The 14816-nt window shown below is 37.8% G+C and overlaps 1 long non-coding RNA gene across 4 annotated transcripts; it reads right to left on the bottom strand.

Annotated features, from left to right (window-relative positions):
- Positions 1-389: 389 nt before the first annotated feature.
- LOC126625643 (uncharacterized) lies at positions 390-3909 on the bottom strand. Of its 4 annotated transcripts, none has more exons than XR_007624432.1 (5): positions 3761-3908; positions 3512-3658; positions 2540-2648; positions 1079-2418; positions 390-838 (listed from the first exon to the last, which is right to left on the bottom strand). It is a non-coding gene; the product is annotated as an uncharacterized LOC126625643 (long non-coding RNA). The 4 variants fall into 4 exon arrangements; XR_007624430.1 differs by having other exon boundaries at positions 390-1124; positions 2332-2418; XR_007624431.1 differs by having other exon boundaries at positions 390-2418; positions 3512-3652; positions 3761-3909.
- Positions 3910-14816: the final 10907 nt, after the last annotated feature.

The raw sequence follows: 14816 nt of genomic DNA, 5'->3' as shown, positions 1-14816 counted from the left end.
TGAATGATTTATTTGTAAAAAAACACTCAAACCCTATTAATACCTTATAACAATGTTTTTGCGTAATTAACCGAATTATATCCTTCAATTTTATGTAAAATTTGGACATATATACATATACACCTTCATGCATATATATGTACGTATGTTCAAGGCCGCGTTGGGACAAAGGTGATTCAAACAACACATATAAAGAAAACAATCCTGTCATGTGGGTGATATTAAGGATAAAAATGTAATTACACCTTCAAGTGATAATACTTAGAGGCTAAGGAATGTTTAGTTAGTTAGTTTTAGTTGTTACTAGAAAAATTGCCCGCGCGCTGCTGCAGATTTTGAAATCGTAATGTAGGACATGGATGAATAATTTCGACAGAAAGACACATAAATTGTGAATCATGGGACGTCTTAACAAATCATATTCAAACAACATCCTTAGAATAAGATTTGACAGTGCATTGAAGACAGCAGAGTATGAAACCATCACAAAAATTTCACCATTCCAAAACATACACTTGGAAGTATGGAAAAAAGTTTACAAAATGAAACGCAGATATGAGTACAACAGTCGGTCAACGCTTTGCGAAAGAAAACTTCAGCTACAAAGAAGAATTAAACACAACAAATTAGCAGCCAGCAAAGCAAAATAATGTCATCCACAACATTGGCAGTGTCTTGTTAAAAAGTTACATGACAAAGAATGAAGGTTCCCATCCAGTTCCACAAATGTTCCTTTCTCAGCAAGGAAATAGAAACCATAAAAAGAATACCAAAGAATGATGTGGAGCCTTTATTTCTTACTCGGCTGGTTCCATATTGTTTGAGCAATAGTAGTTCACTGGGAAATGAATAATGATAAAAAAATAAAATAAATCTGTGCAAATAGTTTAGCCTAAATCCAAATTCCAAAAATCCATAAAACACTAAAACCAAAAAATACACATCAAACACCACAGAAATTAGAGAATCCACAAACAATTGAGGTCTAACTCTCTGTTTCAAAGAGGAGAAAGTCCAAAAATAAGGATATCCCCTTGATTAAGCCTTGAATAAAAAAACAGGGTGTATAATGATATACCTCAAAATGTCAAGGAACCAACTTCGCCCTCCAATGATCTAAATTCCTAAAATTCCCAAACATGGTAAATCCATTAGCAATTCTCAAACATGCTCAATTTGGACAGAAGGTAAACCCTTGTAAAAAATTTCCTTTTATTTTTCACTGAAGAAAGAATTACTTCTATACTTTGTAGTAATCAATTGTTCTCAGACAAACACATACAAATTAGGATGTTCAAAGAGTTGTTATTACAATGAGCTATAATCCATATAGACACCACAAATTAGGATGCTCAAAGAGTTGTTATTTCTGGCAGGCATCACATCATTTTTTTACACTCAGCTATAATCCATATGGACACAGATATCGCAAGAAACCATCCCTTTCATTTCTGTATATTCAAGTAATTGTGCTACGGCCACAATTAAAAGGAATTAAATTGTAAACAAACACACCACACTGAATGATTAAGTAAGCAAGCAGATCTCAATTAGGAGGCATGCACCAAGATTTTTTTGGCATCACCAAGTTTCTTCTTATGCAGCCTTGGGTGTGTGTTTGCTAGATCAAACCCAAATAGGAAATTACTAAGTCAACTAACTAAGAAAATGAGTATATAATGCTTTTGAGTAAATACCAAAATGTTTAAGATAATAACCAAATGGTAAAACCATAGTTAGCCAAGTCTTTTGAAGAATATAGTTACATCTGGACTTATGAATTTGACGGTTTGAACCACACATTGAAAGGTCTTGTTTCTTATCAAAATAGATCCCTCTTAAGAAATGGACTTATATATGCATTAAATTTGAATACTAATTAGGAGATAAACCCACAAATTCATAATCAATCAAGTTACCAAGGTCCTAAATTCCTAATCACAAAAAATCACACTGATCAAATTAATTAGTTTCAGCAACCCAAAAATAACTTTTAAGAAATTACAAACTTTGACAAAAAGAATCCTAAGAAAATTAGCAGTATACACAAACCCAAAACATAATTTAGTTTAATCACACATCAAGCCTCATCAAAAAAGAGAAAATACAGCAGTATAAACCATAACAGAAGCTTGGAAATGGAAAAAGGAACCTGCAGTTAGGTTTCTTCAGAAGCAATGAGAGAAAGAAATGGCAGAAAGGAACCAAGAGAGAGGGAAAATACAATCTATCAATCCCTAAATTATAAGAACAGAGGCCGAACAGTGAAATAACAAATGAAAAAAATTTCTTACATTCAACTAACACAAAAAGAGTTACTCTTGAGCTTACAATTACGATTGTTGTTTGACCGAGATCATTCAGCTCAATCTCCTCCCTTCATCTGTTTCTTACGCTTTCTCTGTTAATCTCTCAAACCTGAAAGGAATAACAATATCAATACAAACACGGTCAAACATAGCCACAGAAGCCAAACACCAACAACCTCTCACATCCTCCACCCAAAAACACACAGAAAGAAAAAGGAAGAAGAATGTACGTGTTTTCTCCTCTTTTCTCTTCCTCCTCAAAGTCACCATGTTTCTTCGCTTTTGAGCCACCTCTTTCCCATCAATGTGTACTTGAGTGAGAAAGAATGTATAAAATACCTGGAATGCGAACAGAAATAAAATATAAAATGAAAGATCTTAATTATGAAGGCCTATTATTCACCACAATAAAGTTTTGTTCAATGAAAGTAAATTCCATTAATTTGTCATGAATTTGATATCACGTTCATCATCCATTCATGCAATAAAACCTCATGGCCAGCACTCCTAAGTGCTTAGGATAAGTACACACGTAAGATTAGACTCCTTACCAATGAAAAATATATCATCTGTAAAAAGAGCTTGTCTGATGCTAAGTGCTAATTAACTACATTAATCATGCTTGTTAAAATGATCTCTCGCCATTTAATTAATGGGACCATTGTTTTCTCACCACTTTTACTCATGGTGCATGCTCACAACCTCTCCAAAAATTTAAGAGGGGTAATAATAGATCTTGGTTTAGTTGAAGAGCAAAATGCTCCCTTAACTGGCAAAAGTGTGTTAAACGATGTGGTAAATCTCATACCTCCAAGGGTTGAATGCAAGAACACTTGTATTAAAAAGGCAAGGGAATCCTACTTGACTATAATTACCAATAATCAAAAGCAACTACAACCAAGAGGTACTTCTCCTCCTTTTTAAAAGTGGGTATACATATCAACTTGTTATGGGACAGGAATAAATAGGAAGATAATTGCTATCTATACCTAGCATCACGATTTGATGGAAATTAATTGACTGGTAAATAAATTACTGATCAACAATAGAATTGTATTCACCTATTCAGAAACTTATCTCAAATTAGGGTCCCGATGGTATAAGATATTTCCTAAAATAACTGGAGAGGGAAAAAGAAGAAACTTCTGGGGAAAAGTGACTGGAAAACAAAATGATAAATCAGCTAAGCAAAAAGTAGTTACATTTCTTCTTCAGGTTCATTCTTCAGCGCGTTTTTGGCTATACACTGGAAGGCATCATCTACATGGCAGCCCTGTTTTGCAGAAGTCTCAAAGCATGTTTCCCTTGGAAGCATACCAGGCCTTTGCTTTCTTATCAGACACCTACACCTAAAAGAGTATAACCACATGCATACACTAAAAGAGAGGAACGACTGATGCACAAACGTCCTAGAACAACAACGTAGAACCTCCAGAATCTAGATAACTTACAGCTCCACTATTTCCACCATTTGATGACAATTTGATGTTTAGGCCAGTCCATCTGACCCAGAGAGACGAAGCTCCGAGTTACAGAAATGGAGACCAGGTTTGTGCGGTTTTGGTTTTCGGAAGCAGGAGCCGACACTATTGCAGAGATCGGCTAGAGTTGGTGGTGTGGCTGCTAGGGTTTGACTTTGAGAAAGGGAAATGAAGGCGTGTGTTACTGTCTCTCTCAATCTCTCAATCTCTCAATCACCGACACCAACCCTTGATTTGAGGAGAAAAAATCAACCCTAACCCCTTTTTTGGCAGCCTCACTCCTCCATGTCTCTTTCCCTCCCTGCCATCCCACGCCTATCTCCCTCTCTGCATGTGCAGCCCTTGCCTTCTGAAAATGGCAGAAACGTAAATAATGCAAAATCAAGGGCCCATCTCACAACAAAACTGGCAAAACTGTAAAGATACGAAATCTGTTCAGAGACAATATTACCCTCTTAATTTTTAATAATTACCCTCCAACTCAAGCACAAATACCATGGTAGTGGTGTAAATAAAACAAAATCAAGTGGCAAACATTTGACTGTAGCTAAGCTACAGTCAAATCCCTCCTCAATTTTAGAATAGACAATTCCTTTTTTTTGTTAGCTGATATGACTGTGATGGTTTTGTATAAATACCCAAAGTGTAAAGTTATGCATTGAATTAATGAGAACTATTTTTCTCAATATGGTATCACGAGCCACTAGTCTCATGACACCTTTCTACACCGCCTTATCTTCCTAAAAAAAATTTTCCCGCTTTTCTCTGCATCGACTCAACTACTTCATCTTCTTCGATTGATAGATCGTGTTCTTGATCTTGATCATGATTCCTTGTTCTTAATCGTGATTTCCTTCTCAATCTTCAGCTATGGTGACCACTACATCTCCCTCATAGGAATCGAATTCTCCTGTTCATCTGATTCCAGATGCCATTCCCAACCCTAATTCTGCGATTTCTTCCTTCATTACGATCCAAAATATTGGATCTATGGTTCCAATCAAGCTTACAATTACAAATTACCTGACCTGGAGTGCCTTGTTTGCCCCAATTCTTCGTCGTTACAATCTCACTGGTCTCACCGACGGATCTATGGTGGCACCGCCCAAATATCTTCTTGATTCCTTTGGAAATCGGACTGCAACTCTCAATCCAGCCTATGTTACTTGGTTTAAGAATGATCAGAACATTCTCATCTGGATCAATTCCACTTTATTTGAATCCTTTATCCCTTACACAGTTGACGTAACTTATGCTCGAGAACTTTAGGCGAAATTGGAATCGCATCTCGCCACTGCATCTCAGTCTCACATTCACAAGCTTCGATCTCGTCTTCACAGTCTTGTTAAAGGTGAATTGACTGCTGCTCAATATCTCTAACAAATTGAAGAAATTACAGATGCACTTACAAGTGCTGATGCTTCTATTAAAGATTCAGAACTCATCTCAGTCACACTTCATGGCTTGCCTCCCGAATTTGACTCCTTTGTGGATGTTATTCAATTTTGTATTGGTTCCACGACTATTGATGAATTGCACAAATTACTTATCAGTAAGGAGTTTCAACTCAACAATCGGAAGAAAACTGTCTCAGCTGCACCGTTTCAAGCATATAATTCCTCTGCTGGTATTCTTCCCTTGCTTGCAAACTTTACCCCACAAGCGTTTGCTGCACAGCATCTTCCTAATTTCTCCAATCAAGGCTGCAACGTGGATCGGAATTATCCAGGCACAAATCGAGGCAATTTTCAAAATCATGGAAATTCTAGATTCAACAATGGCAGAAATAACTACTCTTGAAACAACAATCAAAGATTTAATCGTGGAGCTCGCAACAACTACTCTTCAAATCAAAAGCTTTTTTGTCAGATTTGTTGACAACCAGACCATGAAGCTAGTGATTGTCCTCATCGCATGGATCAAAACTACAATGGAAAATCTTCTCATTTTGCAATGGTTGCTAGTACCTCCAATTCTACTCCTACCTGGATTGTTGACTCTGGTGCCAGTTCTCATATGAAAAACTCATTTGCCAACCTTCAGAATCTAGAAGCATACATTGGTCCTAAGCAAGTATACATTGGAGATGGCAAAGGTTTGCCTATTCTCCATTTTGGCTCAACCTCTTTACATACTTCTACTCAATCCTTTGCATTGAAGCATGTCTTACATGTTCTTGATTTGAAGCATAATCTTCTCTCTGTTAATCAATTTCTACTTGACAATTCTTGTTCTATGCATCTTTATCCTTTTTCACTTCATTGTGAAGGATCGTTCTTCGGGGAGAATGCTCTTTAAAGGACTAGTTCAACATGGATTCTATCATTTTCACTCATCATCTTATCTTGCTAACTCTCAACAAGCTTTAGCTGCATCTGTCAAAGCTCCAAAGCATCTTTGGCATCAAGGATTGGGCCACCATTCTATAAAGATCATAAATAATTTGGCCTCTCAATCATGTATTTCTGTTCTTGATGCTTCAAATAAAACCTTTTGCTCAACTTGTGCACTAGGGAAATGTTTTAAGCTTCATTTTTCTAGTACTACTTGTACAACCCGCAAGCCTTTAGAACTTATCCATACAGATGTTTGGGGACCTTCACCCATAATGTCTCATCATGGTTTTCGGTATTATGTCATTTTCATAGATCCTAAAAGCAAGCCCTGTGTCTTCTTGGGGTATAGCTTAAATCACAAGGGCTACCTGTGTCTACATCCATCTACTCACAGGTTGTATATTTCAAGGCATGTTCTTTTTTATGAGTCAACCTTTCCATTTCATACCTTCCACCATTCTCCATCCCAACCTGTTTCCTCTCAATTATACCAATCTTCTATTCCCTTATCTCTCACATTTACCCTTTATCCTACTCATACTATTTCTACACCAAATCTAGTGCTCACATCCACTTTATTACCTTCTGTCTCCTCATCAACCTCTCGAAATACAACATCTGCAACTTCTCCAAATATCAACTCATTCCAACCTACATTACCTACTAATAACCACCCAATGCAAACCAGATCCAAATCTGGAATTTTCAAACCCAAAGCATTAGCTGTAACTAAGCACCTCATTCCCTCACATCTTGCAGTTGAATATGTTCCTACAACCTACCTATAAGCTTCCAAACACTCTCATTGGCGCATAGCAATGCAAGAGGAATTTAATGCCTTTGTAACAACTGGTACTTGGTCTCTTGTACCACCTTCTACTTCTTATAACCTTGTGGGATGTAAGTGGGTTTTTAGGATCAAAAGGAAACCAGATGGATCTATTGACAGGTACAAAGCCCACTTGGTTGTTAAAGGGTTTCACCAGCAAAAGGGTCTTGACTACACTGAAACCCTTAGTCCAGTGGCCAAACATGTGACTATTCACCTTATTCTCACTATTGCTACCTAATATGATTGGTTCCTCAACCAATTAGATGTCAGTGATGCCTTTCTCCATGTCACACTTACTGAATCAGTGTTTATGCAACAACCACCTGACTTTAAAGATCTAACAAAACCACATCATGTTTGCCATCTTCATAAATCCTTTTATGGTTTGAAACAGGCTCCTCGAGCCTGGTATGACAAGCTTCATAATGCTTTATATTCTCTTGGGTTTCAAGGCTCTCAAAGTGATCATTCTCTGTTTATAAAGAGTTCTCATACTCTGGTATTTATCCTAGTCTATGTGGATGACATCTTATTCATTGGACCTTCATCTGCAGCTTGTTAACAAGTCATCACTCAACTTAGTGCTCTTTTTCCCATCAAGGATCTTGGTGCTCTTCACTATTTTCTTGGTGTTGAAGTTAAAAGATCATTATCCGGTCTTTTTATCTCTCAAACCAAGTATATTTTGGATTTATTGGTAAAAGCAAAAATGGAAGGTGCCAAGCCTTGTAGCACCCCTTTCAGTACCACCAAGCTGGATCACTCATCTCCTTTGCTTGAAAATGCTTCTGAATATCGATCTCTAGTTGGAGCTCTTCAGTACTTAACCTAGATTAGACCTAATCTCGGTTTTGCTGTTAATTTGGTATGTCAATTTATACGCAGTCCACGAATTTCACATACGCAAGCAGTAAAACGCATTCTCATATATCTTAAGGGTTATCTTGATCTTGGATTATGGTTTTCCAAGTACTCTCAGGCTTCATCTATTCAAGCCTTTTCAGATACCGATTGGGCATGGTGTTCTTTGGACAGAAGATCCACATGAGGCTATTGTGTTTATTTTGGCAACTTTCTCATTAGTTGGAGTGCTAAGAAGCAACCTACTGTTGCTTGTTCATCAACAGAAGCTGAGTATCGATCTCTTACTAATACAGCTACAGAAATCACATAGATATGCAAACTGCTTACTAACATTTCTTATTCTCTGCCTCATTCTTCTAAGATATGGTGTGACAATATCTCTGTCATTTCATTAGCGAAAAATCCTATTTTCCATGCTCGAACAAAGCATGTCAAGATTGATTACCATTATATTCGTGAAAAGGTTCTAGCCAATCAAGTTTCTGTGTAGTTTGTTTGTACACAGGATCAGGTAGCAGATATTTTCACCAAGTCTCTGTCCAAGCCTCAGTTCATCCTTCTTCGTGACAAACTACAACTGAGAGCACCACAGTCTCGTTTAAGGGGGGATATTAAGGATAAAAATGTAATTACACCTTCAAGGGATAATACTTAGAGGCTAAGGAATGTTTAGTTAGTTAGTTAGTTAGTTAGTTAGTTTTAGTTTATTATTCCTTTTTTTTGTCAACTGTGATGACTGTGATGGTTTTGTATAAATACCCAAAGTGTAAAGTTATGCATTGAATTAATGAGAATTATTTTTCTCAATAGGTGACTCGGAGTCCCGGTACTTTATATGTTTTAACCATTAGATTTTTGTTTGAAAATACAAAATTAAGATCTAACGGTTAACACACTCAGTGTGCTGGGTATTCCGAAGCACCTAAGAACTTTTGGAAAAACCTGATATAATATCAAAACATCTGACCGTAATAAGACTTGTGTTGTTGTTGTTTTTTCTTTTTTGTCGAAATGTAGGAATTTTATTTAATTTGAAATGTGAACGGATACATTAGCATCTTCTGCTAAAAGATTAAAATGAAACTCAGAACCTAATTCATCCCAACCAAAACTTCTGCCATGCTTAATCACGTGCGCCGCCACCGTATAAGCTGCACGATTACATTGCCGAGGGGTAAAGCAAAACCTCACCAACTGGAACAAACTCACCATCCTCCAAATATCTTGGAGATAAATATCAAGTGTCACGTCAGTTGTGATCTCCTTGTTAAGCATCTGAATCAAACCTTTTGAATCTGATTCCACCACCAAGTGAACCCCATGCTCCATAATATCACTATTAAGAATCATCTCTATACCTCGCCTTGTTGCTTCAGCCTCTACCATTATTGCAGCTGCAAACCGTTGCCCCCCACTCCTCCTGCAAGTTTGGGAATCCCGACAAAATCTCGAAGAACCCAGTCAACACCCCTTACCTTTTGTATCCTTCCGCCATGCAGCATCACAATTTAGCTTCAAAAATCCAAAACTAGGCTTCATCCATTTAGAACCATTTCCCATGTTCCCCACCAAAGCCGAGGCACCCTCCTCGAGATCTCCTATGTTCTGCCTCTTCACCCCTTCCACTGCCATAGCCTCATTAAACTCACCTACTTGCTGCTTCCACAAATCAATTGCCGCATGAGGTAAGATTTGAATCCCCTTAAATATGGCTTCATTCCTACTTTTCCATATTCTCCACAAACCAAAGGCCACATGCTGCAACACCCCATCCCCATCATCCTCATTCTCCATCCTTCCTACCAATTTCTGCCATCCCTCCATAAAATCATGCACCCCATAGTTGCCATATCAAGTTGCACCGCCGTCCTGAACTAGAACACACGATTAAACTCGTAATAAAAAAATAAATGAGCCTCGGTCTCATCCATGGCACCACACAGTTCACACTTATTCACCACCTGTATCCTCTTTCACTCCAAATTGTGCCTCATAGCCAACGCCTTCCTACAAGTCTTCGAAATAAATAACTGGATCTTGTTCGGCACCGATAGAGACCAAATTTTCCTCCACATTCCTCCCGTTGATCCACCTGAGCTTGACATCCCCTTCCCCTTTTCGTCCAAACTCCCCATTCTGCATCATTTCCATGGCAACATAGTATCCTGATCGTACGGAGTACAACCCGTCCTTTGTATAATGCCAAATTCGTTTATCTGGACATCCACTCTTACTCAGAGACGGAGCCACAGTGGGGTCAATGGGGTCGCACGACCTCTTGGAAGCCATGGAAATAACCTTAGAGGTCCCTTGGAGTTACTGGTGCGACCTCTTGGAGCTGCACACCACATGGTCGACGAAATGTCTGAAAGAAAAAGAAAGAGTTCGCTTGCAGGTTAAAGAAGAAGGAGGTGCGCGTGAGGTTTTTTTTTTTTTTTTTAAACAACCTGGGCAAAACGATGTCGTTTTGGCCTAGGGAATTTTTTTTTTAAATGACCTGGCCAAAACGACATCGTTTTGGGCCAGGTCTGAAGAAAAAAAAATGACCAGCCTCTCATTCTCCACACATAGATCCGATTCCTCCATTCCAAAACCCCCAATTTTCTTTTGTTTTCTCCTCCTCCAACCCTAAGTTCCAAACTCAATCCCCCCCAAACCCTCAACTCCATCTCCTCCCTTGCTGCCGCCATTGAGGTTCCTTTGTGCTATCGTCGTCGTCGTTGTGGTGGTGGTGCCGCTAGCTACTCTCTTTGTATTTGCTCATTGTTATTGTGAAATTTCACAATTCAAGTAAGTTCTAAACCCTATGTATGATATATTTAATTTAATTGAAACCTAATTCATATTTATTTTGATTATATTGGTGGTTTGATTATATTGTGAGTTTTTATTTTCATTATTTTGTATATGTAGAATATATTTAATTTAATTGAAATTCAATTCATATTTATTTTCATTATATTGATGGTTTGTTTATATTGTGAGTTTTTATTTTCATTATTTTGTATATGTAGAATATATTTAATTTAATTGAAATCCTATTCATATTTATTTTGATTATGTTGATGGTTTGTTTATATTGTGAGTATTTATTTTGAATATTTTGTATATGTAGAATTATTATGGAACGGTTTTTTAAGTGAAAGTCATCATCGGGTTCGGGTAGTTCGAATAATGTTGATAGTGTCAGTTAGATGGTGTTTTGGGTAATCTTCAAGCGAAAGTTGGATTAAGAACTTGAATGATAGATTATGATGCTAATATGAGAGATGAGGTCTGAAGATCATATCTACAAAAAGGACCTTATCAACCTAGAGATCATAATATCCCAATAACTAATATGTCGGGAATTAATCGACGCTTCATTCCCCAATGGTTTGATGAGTTTGATTGGTTGAAGTATAGTATATCTAAAGATGCAGCATTTTGTCTCTATTGCTATCTCTTTAAAACCAATTTTGAACAAGTGGGTAGTGAATCTTTCACTAGAGATGGATTTAAGACTTGGAAGAAAAAGGAGAGAAAGATTTAAGATGCATGTTGGACCGGTTGGGAGTGTTCATAATAAGGTTAGAGAAGCTGCTACAAATTTGATGAATCAAGCTACACTTATTGAAACGACAGTGAGCAAACACTCCGACCAAGCTCGTAAGGCTTATCGCAGATGCTTGAATGCATCAATCAAGTGCACTAAGTTTTTATTGCGACAAGGTCTTGCTTTTTATGGCCATGATGAAAGTGCCACTTCAAGCAATAGGGGAAATTACTTGGAGCTATTGTAATTCCTTGCAGATAATGATGATAAAGTTAGAGAAGTTATGATGGAAAATACTCCGGGGAATCTCAAATTACTAGCTCCTTGCATTAAAAAAGAAATTGTGAATTCATGTGCCCTTGAAACACTTGATGCTATCATGGATGGTCTAAAAGATAGATTCTTTTCAATATTGGTGGATGAAGCACGTGATGTGTCGGTGAAAAAGCAAATGGCTATGGTGTTGCGTTATGTGGATGACAACGGGCATGTAATTGAAAGATTTGTGGGTATCCCACATGTTACCGACACTACTTCAAGTTCACTAAAGGATGCTATTGACACATTCTTTTCTCGCAACGGTTTGAGCATTTCCAAGCTACGAGGACAAGGTTATGATGGTGCTAGCAATATGAAAGGTGAGTTGAATGGCCTTAAAACAAAGATATTGAGAGAAAAACCTTGTGCATTTTATGTTCATTGCTTTTCTCATCAACTTCAACTAGCTCTTGTTGCCGTAGCAAAGAAGAATATAGACATTGCCTTTTTTTTTTGCAACGGCTAATAGTGTGGTTAATCATGTTGGAGCATCTTGTAAGCGGCGTGATTTACTTAGACAGCAACTTCAAGAAGAGCTTGTGATAGCTTTTGAAAATGATTATCTTATAACGGGGTGAGGCTTAAATCAAGAAACAAGTCTTAAACATGTCGGTGACACACGATGGAACTCACACTATGGTACCTTGATTAGCATCATTTTGCATGTTTTCATCCGTGGTTCATATGCTTCAAATGGTTATTGATGATAATCCCAATGAAAGTGCGGGTGAAGCAAATAAGTTAATGAGAGAAATACGTACTTTTGAGTTTGTGTTTCACCTTTTCTTGATGAAAGTCATATTGGGACTCACAAATGATTTGTCACAAGCATTGCAAAGGAAAGATCAAGAAATTGTGAATGCAATGGCTTTAGTGATATCATGCAAGGAAAAGCTACATTGGATGAGGAATAATGGGTTCGATGCATTGGTTGATGAAGTATCTTCTTTTTGTGAAAAACATCATATTGATGTTCCTAACATGGAAGAGACATTTATACTTCCAGGGAGGTCAAGGCATAATGCTCCAATAAAGACAAATCGTCATCATTATCGTGTGGAGCTCTTTATTTATGTCATTGATGAGCAAATTACGGAGTTAGAGGATCGCTTTAATGAGGTAAATACCGAGTTGCTTATTTGTTTGGTATGTTTGAGTCCGAAAGATTCATTTGTAGCTTTTGATAAACCAAAGTTACTTCGTCTTGCTCAATTTTATCCTCAAGACTTTTCGGATGAGGATCGTTTGGCACTTGAAGATCAACTTGAGATTTATATTCATTATGTGCGTTCCATTAGTGATTTCTCTCAAGTGGAAGGGATTGGTGATCTTGCAAAAAAAAATGGTGGAGACAAGGATGCATCAAATATTCAATTATGTATATTTGCTCATTACATTGTCTTTAGTTTTACCAATTGCAACTGCTTCAATGGAGAGAACATTTTCTGTCATGAGTATTGTTAAGCGTCCACTTAGGAGCAAAATGGGAGATCAATAGTTGAGTGATAGCTTGCTTGTTTATATTGAGAGAGATATTTTTGCTTGTATTGAAAATGAAGCTATAATGCTTCGTTTTCAAAATATGAAACCTCGTCGTGGACAATTATAGCTTGTAATATTGTTTCCGTTATGAATTATGAATGAAAGTACTATGATTTCATTTTCAATATGTTTTTCCATCCTAAATTTTTATTTGGATTTTTACACTAAGACCCCTTGTGGTAAGATTCCTAGCTTCGCCACTGCTCCTACTAATAGGAATGGTTTGAATCAATTCCAAGTCCTCAGGTTCCACCATAGTTTCAAGCAGCTCCATCTTCCACCTCTGCCTATCCAGAGTGATTAAATCACACACCTTAAGATTAGAAACCTCATTCCGCATCTCCGGTTTAAAAGAATGCGGCTTAGGTATCCATGGATCATGAGCCACAATGATCATTTCTCCATTCCCCACCCGTCACCGTAGCCCACGATTCAATACATGTCTCCCCAATAATGTACCTTTACATGTCTCCCCAATAATGTACCTTTCCATCCCCACGACGATTTATTCTGTTTATTAAAGTAGAGTTAGGAAAATATTTCTCCCGCAGTATGGTCCCAAGAACCGAATCAGGGTGATGTAGGATCCTCCAACTAATCTTGGCAAGCATCGCCAAGTTAAAACATATCAAATCACGGAACACCAATCCTCCAACCTTCTTACTCATTGTCAATTTATCCCATGCTACCCAGTGACATCCTTTAGCCTTGGATTGCCCTTTTCACCAGAATTGCGCAATGACTCTCTCCATTTCCTTGCAGGTGCCCACCGGTAGTTTAAAACATGCCATGGCATGATTCAGCATTGCCATAGCAACTAATTTGATCAACACTTCCTTTCCCGCAGGAGACAAAAATTGGTCAGCCCACCCATCAATTCTACTCTCAATACTGCGACGTATTGATTCAAAGACCACTTTCTTCGAATGCCCAAAATCTGCCTGGATCCCCAAATATTTTCCGAACCCATCTCGAGCTTGAATATTCATTTTCGTGGAAATTTTCTTTTTTAGCTTCTTCCAACATCCCTTCCCAATAAATATAGAACTTTTCTCTAAATTAATAATCTGTCCTGAAGCCTTCCCGTAGTCCTTCAATATTTTAATCACATGTCCTGCCTTCCTTTCATCAGCTTTACAAAAGACCACAAAATCATCTACAAAGAATAAGTGAGAAACTAGCGTTGCCCCGCCGCCACCCTCACTCCATTAATCAACCCCTCCAGCTCGTGCTTCCGAATATGAGACGATAGAGCTTCCGCACATATGAGAAATAAAAATGGTGACATAGGATCTCCTTGCCACAATCCCCTCTCCGGTCCAAAATAGTCTGATGGTACTCCATTCACCATAACACTATAAGACACCGTAGATATGCATTCTCGAATCCATGCACAAAACCTGGAGTGAAATCCTAAATTCCCCATGACCTCCAACAGAAAGCCCCATTCCACACGATCATAAGCTTTTGCCATATCTAATTTAATCGCCATAAGACTTGTGTTGTTGAATAAGCACAGTTGGCTCGTTTCCGTAGCAAATAGTGGTAGTAAGTTGTAATCTCCTCAACTGGAGTCTCTGTTTTAAGGGTTTCTTTTAA

The sequence above is a fragment of the Malus sylvestris genome, chromosome 1, assembly GCF_916048215.2.
Source record: "Malus sylvestris chromosome 1, drMalSylv7.2, whole genome shotgun sequence".
In the NCBI taxonomy this organism is placed as follows: domain Eukaryota; kingdom Viridiplantae; phylum Streptophyta; class Magnoliopsida; order Rosales; family Rosaceae; genus Malus; species Malus sylvestris.
Note: the sequence above shows the minus strand (reverse complement) of the source record. Positions and strands in the feature narration are given on the sequence as shown.